Raw genomic sequence first — 13,016 nt, forward strand, 5'->3', positions numbered from 1 at the left:
GCATCCGAGAAGGCTCCAAACTCCGCTCCCTGTTCTTGCTCACTCGAAATATTCACTTTTGTTCCCCAGCCGCCTATAAAACTCCAGAAGAGGAGCGCGCTCATTTTTACGCTGGAGTTCTCGGTCCAGAGAGAACAATATCCTCCTGCCTCTTTTGAAGTGATACGGGGGATCTCACAGCACCCAGGCGAGCACTCGGAGCACGAAATCTCCCCCCCTTTCCTTTTTTTTTTTTCTTTTTTTTTTTTCCCCTCAAGAGCTGCTCGGCCCATTGTTTGAAGTGGGATTCAGCGCGCAGCCAAAAGAGAAAAGGGAAAAAAAAAAATCTTGGGAGCTCGGCTTGGTATTGCATAGAGACAGAGCTGACAAAATATTACAGCGTGTTTCCTAGAAGTACTTGGTGAGAGCCGGCGGTGTGTTCCCGAAAGAGAGGTGTTGGTTTTATTGTCGGTTTATTTTTTTTCCCCTTAAAAGATTGTGATCGCCTTTGTACTTTTTTTCTTTTGATCCCACAAAGAGAATGCAATATACGTGTTTGCTCTCCGTACAAGAAATGTAAGCACCGTGCAATGGAATATACAGCCGGTTAGTCCTCATAATGCTTAGTTTTGCTGTAATTAATTGAAAACAGTTATTAGGTCGTCATTGGCAATAGCGTAAATAATTGCAGCAGATTTTTACTTAAAATTGACCGGTCACAGAGTGATAGATCGATTCGAGGTATAAAAATGATGTATCAAAACATCAATGTCGATTATTTGAAATATTGTAGTCGAATCTTTTTATTGCTTCATCGGTTAAGTGTCTGAAAGTGCTGTGTTCCAACATATATTTACGTTGTCAATACTGTCAAAACTGTCAGTTTTATTACGGTGGATTTGTAATACATTTCGGATTTGCTCATTTACATAAAATGTCCACCCCAGATACCCCTCCTTTTCCCCATCTCTGCAAATCTGTGTCAGTTTAATGAAAGGATTCAGGACTCATAGCTGAAGGAAAAATAATAAAAAAAAGGTGGAGATATTGCTCCATTAAGTCCGATTTAAACATCCCTTTGGAAAGCTTGGGCTATTTCTAACTTGCCATGAGAGGGAATTCCCCCGCCCCCCCCCTTATTTCCCCAGTAGAATTTAAAGACTTTTCTACCCTCGCACCTGGATTGAACCCTTCGGGAGACTCGAGAAACTGTGCAGGCAGACAGAGGGGAGGCGAAGCCCACCTGTGAACGCCGAAACCCTACCCAAAGACAGCAACAGCCCCCCCGAACCGCGCACACGCGCGTGGGGGGGGGCTGCGTCCGGCTAGAAAGAGGGAGACAAAAGGGGCAATAAATATGTGTGTGATCCTTTCCTAACGGTTTGGAGCCCAAAGGAAAAACGCAAATGGCCCCCCCCCGCCCCCATTTTATCAGGGTCTGGTCAGGTCTGATTATTCGCTTTAACTGTAAGCGCTGATTTTGTTATTGGCATGGGCTCAGATATCTCTAATTTTTCCCGAGAGCCCAGTTGAGGAGTGGAAAAACTCAGGAATAAATAAATCCATTTACACACTAAACTCTCTTCGATCGAGCAAACAGTGAAATTAGCCAAGTAACTTTATTCCCCATCCCACCAGTTCCGGGAGGATGAGATGGTTTGGTTGTTTTAAAGGCGTTGGTGAGATGGACCCGAGATGCGTGTGGTGCGTATGTGGTTTCTTCCTTTTTTTTTTTTTTTTTTTTCTTCCCCAGGGATATGTATGTTTAAAGAAATGCTGAAGAGATTTCTGAGTTCACAGGGAAGAAGGAAAGGTTGGTTTGGGGATCGGCAGCGCGCCTGGCAGGTATTTTAATCACCGTCCCTTCCGTTGAACACTCGCAATTTCTCTGCTTTTCATCCGGAACATCTTCCCCAGACCAAGTATGATTTCTGTCGTAATTCTTGTGTGTGTTTATGATCACTTCTGAGGTAAATTGAGAAGTAAGCTGCGCAAAAAGAGGAAATCGCCCCTGGGGTGCTTTGTTTACTTTGGTTTGTAAAATCCTGCTAGGAGATGCTTTCCTCAGTGTGTGGCAAGTGTTTCTTCAAGAAATTCATCAGCCCTTCTACAATTACTCCGAGGGAAGGGAGCTGCCATCGCTTTCTCACATCCCAAGGTGTTGCACGGAGGAGAGAAGAAAAGGCTGGAGCATTTAATTATAATGGGTTGGGGGTGGGGAGGGGAGAAAGGAGGGACGGAGGCTGCAGAAAGTCGTCCCAAGCCTGTACCTGGAAAAGAAAACCCTGCATGGGTATACTGGGGAGACGTGTGCCATTTAGAGAGGGAGAAAAGTACCCCATCTTGTGCAGTAATTAGTCTGAACAATAAACATAATTGGAATAAAATCAGTTGGAAATTCCTGCGTTTTTAATTACGTTTCATTTTGCGGTAAGCCGTAAAATTATGAATGCCTCTCAATTAAACACTATCCACTTGTAAAGCATTTAACAACAATTATTCCTTAATCAGTTGGAATGTTAGCCACAAATGATGCTGTTAAACATCAAAGAGACGCCTTAGACGTTACCTTTTAGTCATAAGTAAGAGGATTAATTTCTATAATTAGAGGGGATAAATATGTGCATAAATACATCTAATTTTTTTTTTTTACACGTTCTCAGCCTATTTGGGCGAGGCGAGGATGTTTGACATTGCCTGCACTTCCAGCTCTCCCCCGGCCCAGGGAGGGGGTCCCGGGAGCCGCGAGGTGAGGCCCCCTCACTCCCCATCCCCCGGGGAGCCTCCGCGCCGCTCCGCGCCACTCCGCGCTCAGCCTCCCGCCGCCGCATCGGGGCCTCGGGATCGGGCCCGCCACGGGCACAGGGCTTCGGGGCAAACCCCAGCCCTCCTTGCCTTATTTATTTATTATTTTACGGCACCTGGGGTCTACCTGGCGTTTCTATTCCCTCGGGGACAATTCACTGCCCCCAAACGAAGCTCAAGATTTGAGTGGAATGCTGCAAATAAAATTAGCATGACCTTGATTACACTCCGTATGAATATCTCATTTACCTAATGACTTTATGTCACGTACGCAGAGGGTCAATTTCCTTTTAACCTTTCCCATTGCTGCAGTAAGCATTCTTTTATAATCAATGACTGTTTGAATAATCAATTCACGTTTTATGATCCCTGACAAACTCAATCTACGTGCGCCTTGTTTCAGCGATGCGGCCGGCCTTTCTCCGCGCCCTTCGCCCGTCCGAAGAGTTGGCGGGGTTTCCCGGCTCCCCGGGGACCCGCCCCGGGCAGCCGCCGCCGGGCTCCGCGGGAGGCCGTGCAACGGCCCCCCCGCCCATTCCCCAGCTCCGCCGGCGCGGGAGGTCGCGGCCCGAAGGCGCAGGGCCGCGGGAGAGGGGCGCGGGGGCGGCCGGCAGCCCCTTGCCTCTCGCTAACGCTGGCCCTGCGGTTTCGCGTTTTGTTTTTTTTTTTTCAATCCAGTCGCTCAACCCCATGTATGCGGGTTTCCCACTCCCCGTCCGGTCTCCATCCCAGGAATGTCCATAGCAAACCCCAACCGCCCGGGGCTGTTTTCCCCCTTTCCGCGTTTGCCGGAACGGCCAGCCGTCGGGGGGACGAAGTTCTGCCGGCCCCGAGGCCGAAGGCCGGCGGCTGCCCGCCCTCCTCAAGGGTTTCTGCCTGGGGTCCTCGGCCACGTCGGGGCAGGGGAAATCTCGAGTGAGCCGGGGCGTCGGTTAAACTGTCCCGCTGCCGCTGACGAGTCCCCTCGTTGCCACCAGCCCCCTCCATCGCCTCTCCCAGTAGTCTCCAAACTGGGGGGGGGGACGGGACACACATACACTTGTCCCCGAAGCGCAGCCCCCAAGCACAACCCGAGAGCAGAAGGGTACGCGGGAGGGGAGGGAGGGGGAGGGCTGGCTGAACTTTGCAAATGTTTTTTCTGTAAGTAGCCCACATTTGCTGTGATCTATGGTGTGAGTCAGGAACAGAGACTTATTGCAACCCCGTTCCCTCTACTGGATAATTAATGCTGATTCATAGCGGTTTCTACCTACGAATGTGTGTTTCGTTTTTCTCTGCAGGGTCCATGGTTCTTTGGTATGTTGTTATTCCCTGAAAGGTAATTGCACTTGATATTCTCTCGGGGAAGGCTCATTAGCCAAGGGCAGGGTGGCGTTGCCAATCTCAGAGTCTTTCAACAATTCAGTGCAAACATTTGCCCCAGAGGTTTAGTACAGCACTCCCAGCTCACGAAACAGCCCTTGGATACAGCATTTCTCTTAAGAAGCCCTGTGTCTGAAAACAAGTACGCATATCTCTATATATTTTTCTATCCGAGCAGGAAACATTTTAGTTTAGGGATTTTTAGTTTAACCCCTCACTGTAAGCGGTCGCAGCTACACAAGAAGATCAAACACGTTGCCTTGGACTGCAGGACTTCACCCTCCAGATTACCAGGAGATACTCAGGACACAAATGTGGATGAAATAGCAGAAAAGACACCACATCTCCTATTTCTTTATAGGCGCTCCTTTACACTCAACAGTCACAAAATGTGAGTCAAAACCACTTTTCCACTGCCCACCGTTACAGACCTACACTTGACTTCTTTCTCAAATGTGCCTGCTGTCATCTCTTTGGCTCCTTTCGTCTCTCCTGCTAAATTAATTACCTCACTAATGCAAGGCAATGAAACTCAGGTATAAGGTAAGTTAGGGAGCATACATTAGTCAATACATACTATTTTATGAAGGTGAACCCTCCATGATGGTTCTCATTTTATTTTTTTCCCTCTGCTGTTCATAATTTTGAAAATCTTACTCTTCCATTTGAATCTTGGCAGGTTGAGTGGGATGATTCACAGTAACATTGCAGAGAACGGGAAGATCCAGCTCTCATAGGAGAAAATGGTCCCCACAGGACCATGAAGAGGAAGCAGAGGGACAATATCTAGGTGTAGCAAGTTCTCAGACATCACAAGGTTTTCCATGTTAGAATGAAAGTATCTGGGTGTCTGTATTGATGGTGAATTAGATGGGATGTTCTCCCTGGTGGTGGTGTTAAAGAGCAGAGACTGCTCTTAAATCCAGACAACAAACCCTATATCAAAAGTGTCCATCTAACCATCTTCCTGTGTTTACGTACTTCCACTCACCACGTTTTCCCCATCATAGTTAAATAATAAACTCAAGGAGCAAAACTCATCTGTGCTCTATCACCACTGACTTTAATGTTAGTACATTAGCAAGGAAATTGTCCTACAGTGTGTGACTACACAAGAGAAGTAGGTCCAAAAGACCAGATACTGAGATGCTACTGGTTTGAATCCTCGCTCATCAGAAGGGCTGCCAATTGGCCTCATCTGTTTGGAGGACCAAAGTTCATAGAAAAACACCTCAATGCTGTGAACCTTTGTCAACAATGTTTTCCATGCTGACAGCCGTCAATATCTTCAAGCCCCAACCTATGTCCCAAAGTCCCACTGACTGAAGGAGAACATGAATGAAGGACACAGGGCAGGATCCTGCAAGGTGGTTTTGCAGGATCACAAGTCTTCCTGTGTGAAGTACTCAGCTTTCCAGGTCCTACTGATAGTAAATGTGGACAGTCACCACCCTTGCAGTAAGCCCTCAGCACCAGAAAACATCGGTTCGTTAATTCATACTTTGGTGATTCACAGCCATGGTTTTTGTTTGACACTTTAAGTATCTCTTGTGCCATGGTGGTACATTCTGCTTTTTCAAAAGTGTTTTTCAAAATGAACAGGCTTTTCAGTGATGAAACATGATCAAGTTAATGTACTAATAGATTTCATTTTTAAAGTACATGCTAAATTTAAAACTTGTCTCTTACTACTTCGTATGAATTTATAAACCATTACTAATAGTTCTATTGATCAACAACATAAATAGCTCTAGCAGAAGCTTTTCTTTGATGTAGATAAACATAAACAGCATCAAAAAAATAGCACACAAGTGACTGTCCTGTATTCTTACCTTGAGGCTATATTATGATCACAATAAGATATATCTAGGCATGTGTCACACTGGATAATACTATTTCTTGGGTGTTTGAGGGCACATGACTTTACCTTGGACTTCACAACAGCTGAGACATGCCATTTAAAAGCACGGTCCTGGTGTTACTGAAAAAAGGCCCTACTAAACTGTACATCACTATTAACCTATATATGAAGTTTTTTTTTTTTTAAATTGCTTCACATTAAATACTCAGATAATTTTATTTCTATTATTCATGTGCAAAGCTAAAAATAAACATTTGAAATATTTTTCTCTTTTATGGAAGAGCTGATAAAACTATTCATTTGAAATGAACTCTTGGATGAATGCAGCCATATTTTCTGGGCTCAGATCTCTTACTCCCAGTTGAGAACCCCACATGAGATCAGGGCAATACAATCTATCCTCAGAGGGAAAGTGCTCTTTATTTCAAAATATTCACCAAGCATAGTTTAGGCAAACAGTTTCCAGGCTAAGAGTCATTCACAATATGTTCATTTGGGCTTTTCATTTAATTACTCCTGGTGTATCACTGGTCACCTATCACCCTTGCTCTATTTCCCAATAGGTTGGTTGAAATTATTTAAACGGGAGACTAAATGAGTAATGAAAGTGCCCAAGAAATATTCCTGTCTGTGTCTGCATGCTTTCGTTTTGTCCAGCTATTCATCCAAAGCCTGATTCTGCCTCCATTCCATTTGATAAGAGCAGGATCTGATCCATAAAGGAAATGTAGTCACCCAATACTTGGTCAAAGAAGGATCCTACTTGCTTCAACGTTCACATATGTGGTCACAAACACGGTCAAAACAAGAGACATCTGAACCCTCTAGAGCTGCCTGGTAAACAGGGCTGCAGTACGAACCCAGGAATGCAACCAGTTGTGTCAGTGCAGGGTAATTTCAGCTTTCAAACATCATGGCAAACCATCAATCGCCTTCTACACCCCGCCCCCCGGGTTTAACTTCAGATCACTTCCCCTGGCCAGTGGCTTTTGCTACTCCAGTAGGAACATATTGTCCAATCCAAAAGCAAATTTCTTTTTGCTATTGTTTCCAGACTTCATTCTTTGAAGAAGGTCCTGTCTGCAGCCAATATGTTCAGGGTGATTGTTCCCAAAACAAACAGCTAAAAAGATTCTTAGTATTGGAGGGAGGCATTGCTTGCATTACATAATCCTCCATACATGGGAAAAATGACACAAAGATCTCGACCCTGCTTTCCTTGGGGACTGAACAGTTCAACAGACTTTTTTTAGATTAACAAGCATGCACAGAACGGGATTTTGGACCCGCTGTGCTGCAATTACTATTCTTCTAGATGGACTATTTTGTTTCCTGGGAAAGGATATATTATTATATCAGTATACTTAAGTTGGAGAGTTATTCTACTGGATTTACCATAGCCACAAAAATAAGTCAAATGAAGTATTTTTCTTTTCTTCTGATAATAAAGTGTTACCAGTGAACACTTACAAGTCAGTGGAATGAATTCTTGATTTTTACTCAGATCCGAAAATGTGAACTGTCCAAAGACTTGAAACACTAGGATGAGACAGGGTTTAGTCACGATATTCTTTCTGAAAAAAAATACTAAATAAAACCATTGCTATTCCAATGAAACTTGATAAATGATGTTGACGTGAACTCAGGGACAGAGAGAAAAACAGAAAGCGTTGATGGACCTCATACTCTTTGCTTAAGCAGGAGAAACTCAAGTGAAGTTGATGGAGTTACAGTGATACAAAACTGTAATAAGGTGAGAATTGCACAACTTGTGTTTAACTAGATGCTATTACTTTAAAAACAGAGTTTACTTCACTAAACAATCTGCAAATAAACACAAACCAAAGGGCAAATGAGACATATTACAAGTAAGCATGCATGCAAAAAAGGTAAGTGCAAATTAGATTTGAATATTCATGAGTCACAAATCATTGACAGTTTGAAATAATGCAAAACAGCTTTATAAATGAGGTTAAGGCAAGGGACATCAAAGAAAGGCATTGCTAAATCAATAGCAATTTGATTGTGCATATACTTGTAAATTGTGGTTACAGTTTTTGTGACATGGGGGAAAAATACCGCACATATAGTGAAGAAGGGACACATAAATATTCTTTTTGAATGTGTTATATTTTTGCAATTCAGCACGTATTTGGAGAGTTGTCACGTATAAAGTGACCAGATATCATTTTTTAATTTTTTTTGCCAAGAGAATTATAGTTGCCTTTCAGTATCCAATCTCCTGTGTTGTGTTGCTTAGTATGACAAAAATTTCAGTTATCAACAATACCTGAACAGCAATACTGTAAAATAGAATAATTACTTACTTCATTTGACTTCAGTAGAAGGCTCACCTGCTAACCAAAGCACTGTCATAAAATCATAGCCAAGGGAGGTTACCTACTTGTTTCAGAGAATTTAGTTCTCAGAAGTGGGAATCAGATGAATTGCAAGTCTCGGAGCAAATTGCTGGAGCATAGGGATTTACAAGAATGATAGCTTGAAGGATGGCCAGCCTGACCATTTAAATCAGAGCTTCTTCATTTTTCTGGCTGTAAGCATCGATAAAGTATTGGATTTACTTTCTTACTTGTGAGTTCTGCGGATATTTGATATTGAATGGTTTAAAATGCTGATGAGAGCACAGAACCAAAAGGCAAAACTGCCAGAAATAATCTGCCTGTTTAAAAATATTCCAGGGTGTTAGTTTTTTTTTTTTTTTTGGTTACTTAACACTCACTCTAATATAGTAAGCGATTCCTTTCTTCAGCATCCTTTACAGCCAGTGTAAGGTCCTTACTCTCCAGCATGACAGATGAAGCTTCACTGGGTCAAGTGAAGCTAAATAGATACGTTTACCAATACTGATAGCAAAACCAAGCAGGGATATCAATTTGGAAATGGTAGAGGGTACTCTAGTTCTTTAAGAAGCAGCACATGACTTCTTGCAGCGCTGCCTTTAAAAGCATCCACTCACATGAATGAAGCTGGCAATTAACTCGTGTCAAAACATTGTAGAAGGAGAAATCCAGATGTCGAATAACTTAGGAAAGGGATAACCTCATGTCCTTCCCAATCCCCTAGATGAGCTTGTCAGAAGCTGATGTGTCTCTTATGCTATCACAATATCAAAAGATACCTGTATATGCCATGATTAAAATCAGAGAGCTTTCTGCAATAAATTCTTTAAATCGGTGTGTTCCTCAGCATGAATAAACAGTAGATAAATTAGAAAGAGCCACTCAGGAATGTAAAAAGCCAGATTACCTTTTCAGGGATGTTCCCTCCAACCTTTAGAATCTGTGGAGAGAGAAAGGAATCTTCCTTTAGGAAGAGCAAAAGGGAAAGTTACCTCTTGGGCATAGCAGAGAGCTTGAAATCATCAGTCTTAGATTTCCTTCTGGCTCTCTCACTGCGACTGGCCAGGTTTATGAGAGGTGAATTATATGCCTCCCTCCATATCTGTAAAACGAAGCTCACGATACACAGCTTTGTGATGCTATGACACTGAATTCATAACAGAACATGAGATACTCTGATGAAGAAGTATCAGTACATGCCCAGTACATTAACTTTGTAATCCCTGTTCAAATATCCATCTTTAGATTACTTAATACTGCAGACTTTGGTAAAACACAACATCTTAATTTAAATGAGAAGTTACCATCTCTTTACATCAGAAATTATTGTCAAAACTGTGTGTGCCTATAAGCAAAGGAAATAAATACCACAACTCAAGCTTTTTAGACTTACATTGCACCCATTGCCATGGAATCTGAATGCTGCTTAAAAGAAATGCGGTTCTCCTGGATGGGCTCAGCTTGGAATAGCTATTGCATTACTTATGAAAATAGGTCAATGGCATTACAGACCATTCTTCAGTTCAGCAGAAGAATGCCAACAGCCTGTGTCAGGTCAAAGTTTCAAAGGATTGGGTTATTTTTTATTTTCTGGCAAATTCCTTTTTCTCAAAGAAAATAGAAAAAAAAAAAAAGAGAAAAAATTAATGCAGCCAAAGAGCATGAGTCTCTAGAATCTCCAGAAACTTGATTAATTTTATCAGGATTTTTATTTCTAAGACATTCACAGATTTCTTTCTCCTCTATACTCTTTGTGGAGTTTTCTATACCTTTCCAACAAACTTCCTCTACTGGTCATTGGTAAGCCCTTCTTTAAGGCTACTGATGCTGATTTCTGTGAGTGGGGATATAAACTTTCACAGACCTAAGAGGAGGCAATGTAGAGCAGCTCATATCAGACCACCTGAACCCCACATCTCTGTTATGAATCACCAAATCAAACAGGGACCTGGCTCCCTGTATGTGATCTAGATTTATACCAAGGATGCCTCTTCCCAGGTTCAAGAAGGTAAGCTCTCTTTTTGACGAGAAAGATCCTGTGCTTGCATTTTTTTCTGCATGATCACCTTTGCCTGTCTATTTCCCACATCCTTTCCTCCCCTTGTGTCAGACAAAAAGGGACAGCAGGTAGCCCTCGCTAGGACCACATTTGCAGTAGATGTTTTTTGAGTTTCCCATGCAGTATTCCACCTTCAGCTGCATTTTTGGGGAAAAAACCCCCCATATTTATATTGTATTTCTAGGCTTTTACTCCTTCCATTTACAGTGTACACCAGGTTTCTTTGGGGATGAAGGACAAAGCTTTAATGATCTCCACTACTCTCCCATGGTAGGTTCCTCAAACTCTTTCCTGAGCGAGACATGGTTTATTCACGTTTGAATTATTCAAGTCTCCCATGGGAGAGAACAAAGGTATAGTGGTAGGGCTCGTGTCCACCTCTCTGTGGTTCCTGCCTACTTATGTGGACATTCCTTCTGAAAAATCTGAAAATTGTGTTTGTGTGTGATTGCCTCGGGGAGATAGCAGAATGAGCTCTGAATAAGATTAGAAGACAGTACAGCTACTTTTTATCCCCTTCTCTAAACTAACTCATGCTGGGGTTTTTTTTTGGTGGGTCTTTGATCAGAATCCAGGAAGAAAAAAGGAGAAGACCAAAGTCCAAAACTGGATTTCCTAGTCACCTCATCCATGCAATAGAGAGTGGAATGGAAATGAATAGAGCACTCCTAACAGTCTTGTACCTGATGAAAGAAAGGACTGCTAAGATGAGCAGAAGAGAGATGGCTCCAAACAGGAGACATCAAACACTGTGATCAGCCAGCAAGTGAACCACTAGTGCCCAAATCCAATACTGTGGAGTCTTGGCTGACATAGCAGTTGGAGACAAGGAAAATGATGTAAGCTGTAAAACGTGAATCTTTGCAGATAATTCACCATCAACAGTGACCTTGACATCATGAAGGCACAGTGAATCTCACAGGCATTGAGGGCCTGAATATGAGTTTTTTGCACGTACCTAGAATTCATAGTGATTTGACTGAAGACAGTGTTGTTACACTATCATAGTAAAATAAATAAATTAAAAATTAATAGAAATCATACAGCAAGTTCCTAGAACATCACTTACATTTCTAATCAACTATGACGTGAGACAGCTTCCCTTAAGTATGTAATATACCCACAAGTTCTCCTCTGCTGATACAAGAAACCATCTCTGCTGCTGGGGTATATATGTCCTCTAATTTTTCCCTACTAAATTTCTTCCAAAATACTAATGCTTCTGAAATAAAAAAATAATTACATAATACATTTTGTCTTTAGAGTAAATATGGTAATTGCCAAATTCTAGTTGTCAATACAATATTAGATCATGTGTGACCCAGACTTCACATGTGTCAACAAGTAAATTTGTCTCCTTCTGTTATTTCAAATTACAGGAGACAGAGACATAATCCTCACTGATCAACTGGAAACAAAAATGCTTTACCTTTTGTTATTTCAATGCCATCTGTTAAAATAAACCAAATGCCAAACTTAGTACATACACAGGGCACTAAGATGGCTTTTTATTTTGGCTTGCGTATTTCAAGGAAAGCAATGCGTTTCTATATACTCTGACTTCTTTACATGAATTATTATGTACTGCAAGTGACATCTACTGGAGAAAGCAGAGCTAAATGCTTACTCTACAAACTTTTTTCTGCTGTTAAAAAGACCTCCCCTTCAGGAAATACAGCTGTTATTTAATAAAAAATTTGCATCTGTGCCCATCAAAATACAGTTACAGAAGTGCTTTCAAGATAGTTAAAGCAAAACTGTAAGACTGTCCTTTTCATAATGCAGAAAGTACAGAACACTTTTTTTTTTCTTTTTCTTTTTTCTTCATAGCCAAGCTGTTAATACCACAAATTTTCTGAGTTTACAATAAAGGACTTCTTGAAAGTAACAACTGTTTGATCACGGCGTGTATTCATCCTTGGTGCTATAAAATTCCTCAGAACTTATTATGAAAATATTAACCAAAAGAAATGTGGCTGCAGGTCCAAGTTTCAAGCTTGCATGTTAACAGATGTTATACTTAAACAGAAATTTAATTGAAGAGCTAATGCAGAACCATACTATTGTCAATAGTATTGACAATATTACCTAGAAAGTCTGACAGCCTGTGCATTTTTAACATTACTTACTGGTTGAAGTTACCTATTGGGACACAACTTCATAAATACCTGCACTATGCTAAAACGCTTGCAATCTGTATCTATCAAATGTTGCATGAGTTTGGTGCCTAAGAGCAGCACATTTAAAAAAAAGTCCTCTTCGTTCAGTGAAATATGATCAAAATCACAGGAACACACTGGGAGCGATGCAGAAAGATGTGAACCCAGAGGCTCAGTGCCACTCAGAGCTCCCAGGAGTGTCATTACTTCTTAACATGGGCTCTTGAATTCTTGCTTATTAAAAGCCAGCTCAAGTCCGTGGATAGATGAAGCACCAAACAGTCCAAACTGTTCTTACTTGATTCCAACACAGTGAAGCCTAAACAACAATTCCAATTCCTTCTAAAGCTACGTTAGCAAATCACTTCTAAAACTACTGACAATTTGGGAGAAATTTCCCTAGTGCAGACAAAACCCTAGGGTTTAAACGT

Source organism: Chlamydotis macqueenii, chromosome 5 (genome assembly GCF_036417535.1).
Source record: "Chlamydotis macqueenii isolate bChlMac1 chromosome 5, bChlMac1.mat, whole genome shotgun sequence".
Lineage (NCBI taxonomy): Eukaryota > Metazoa > Chordata > Aves > Otidiformes > Otididae > Chlamydotis > Chlamydotis macqueenii.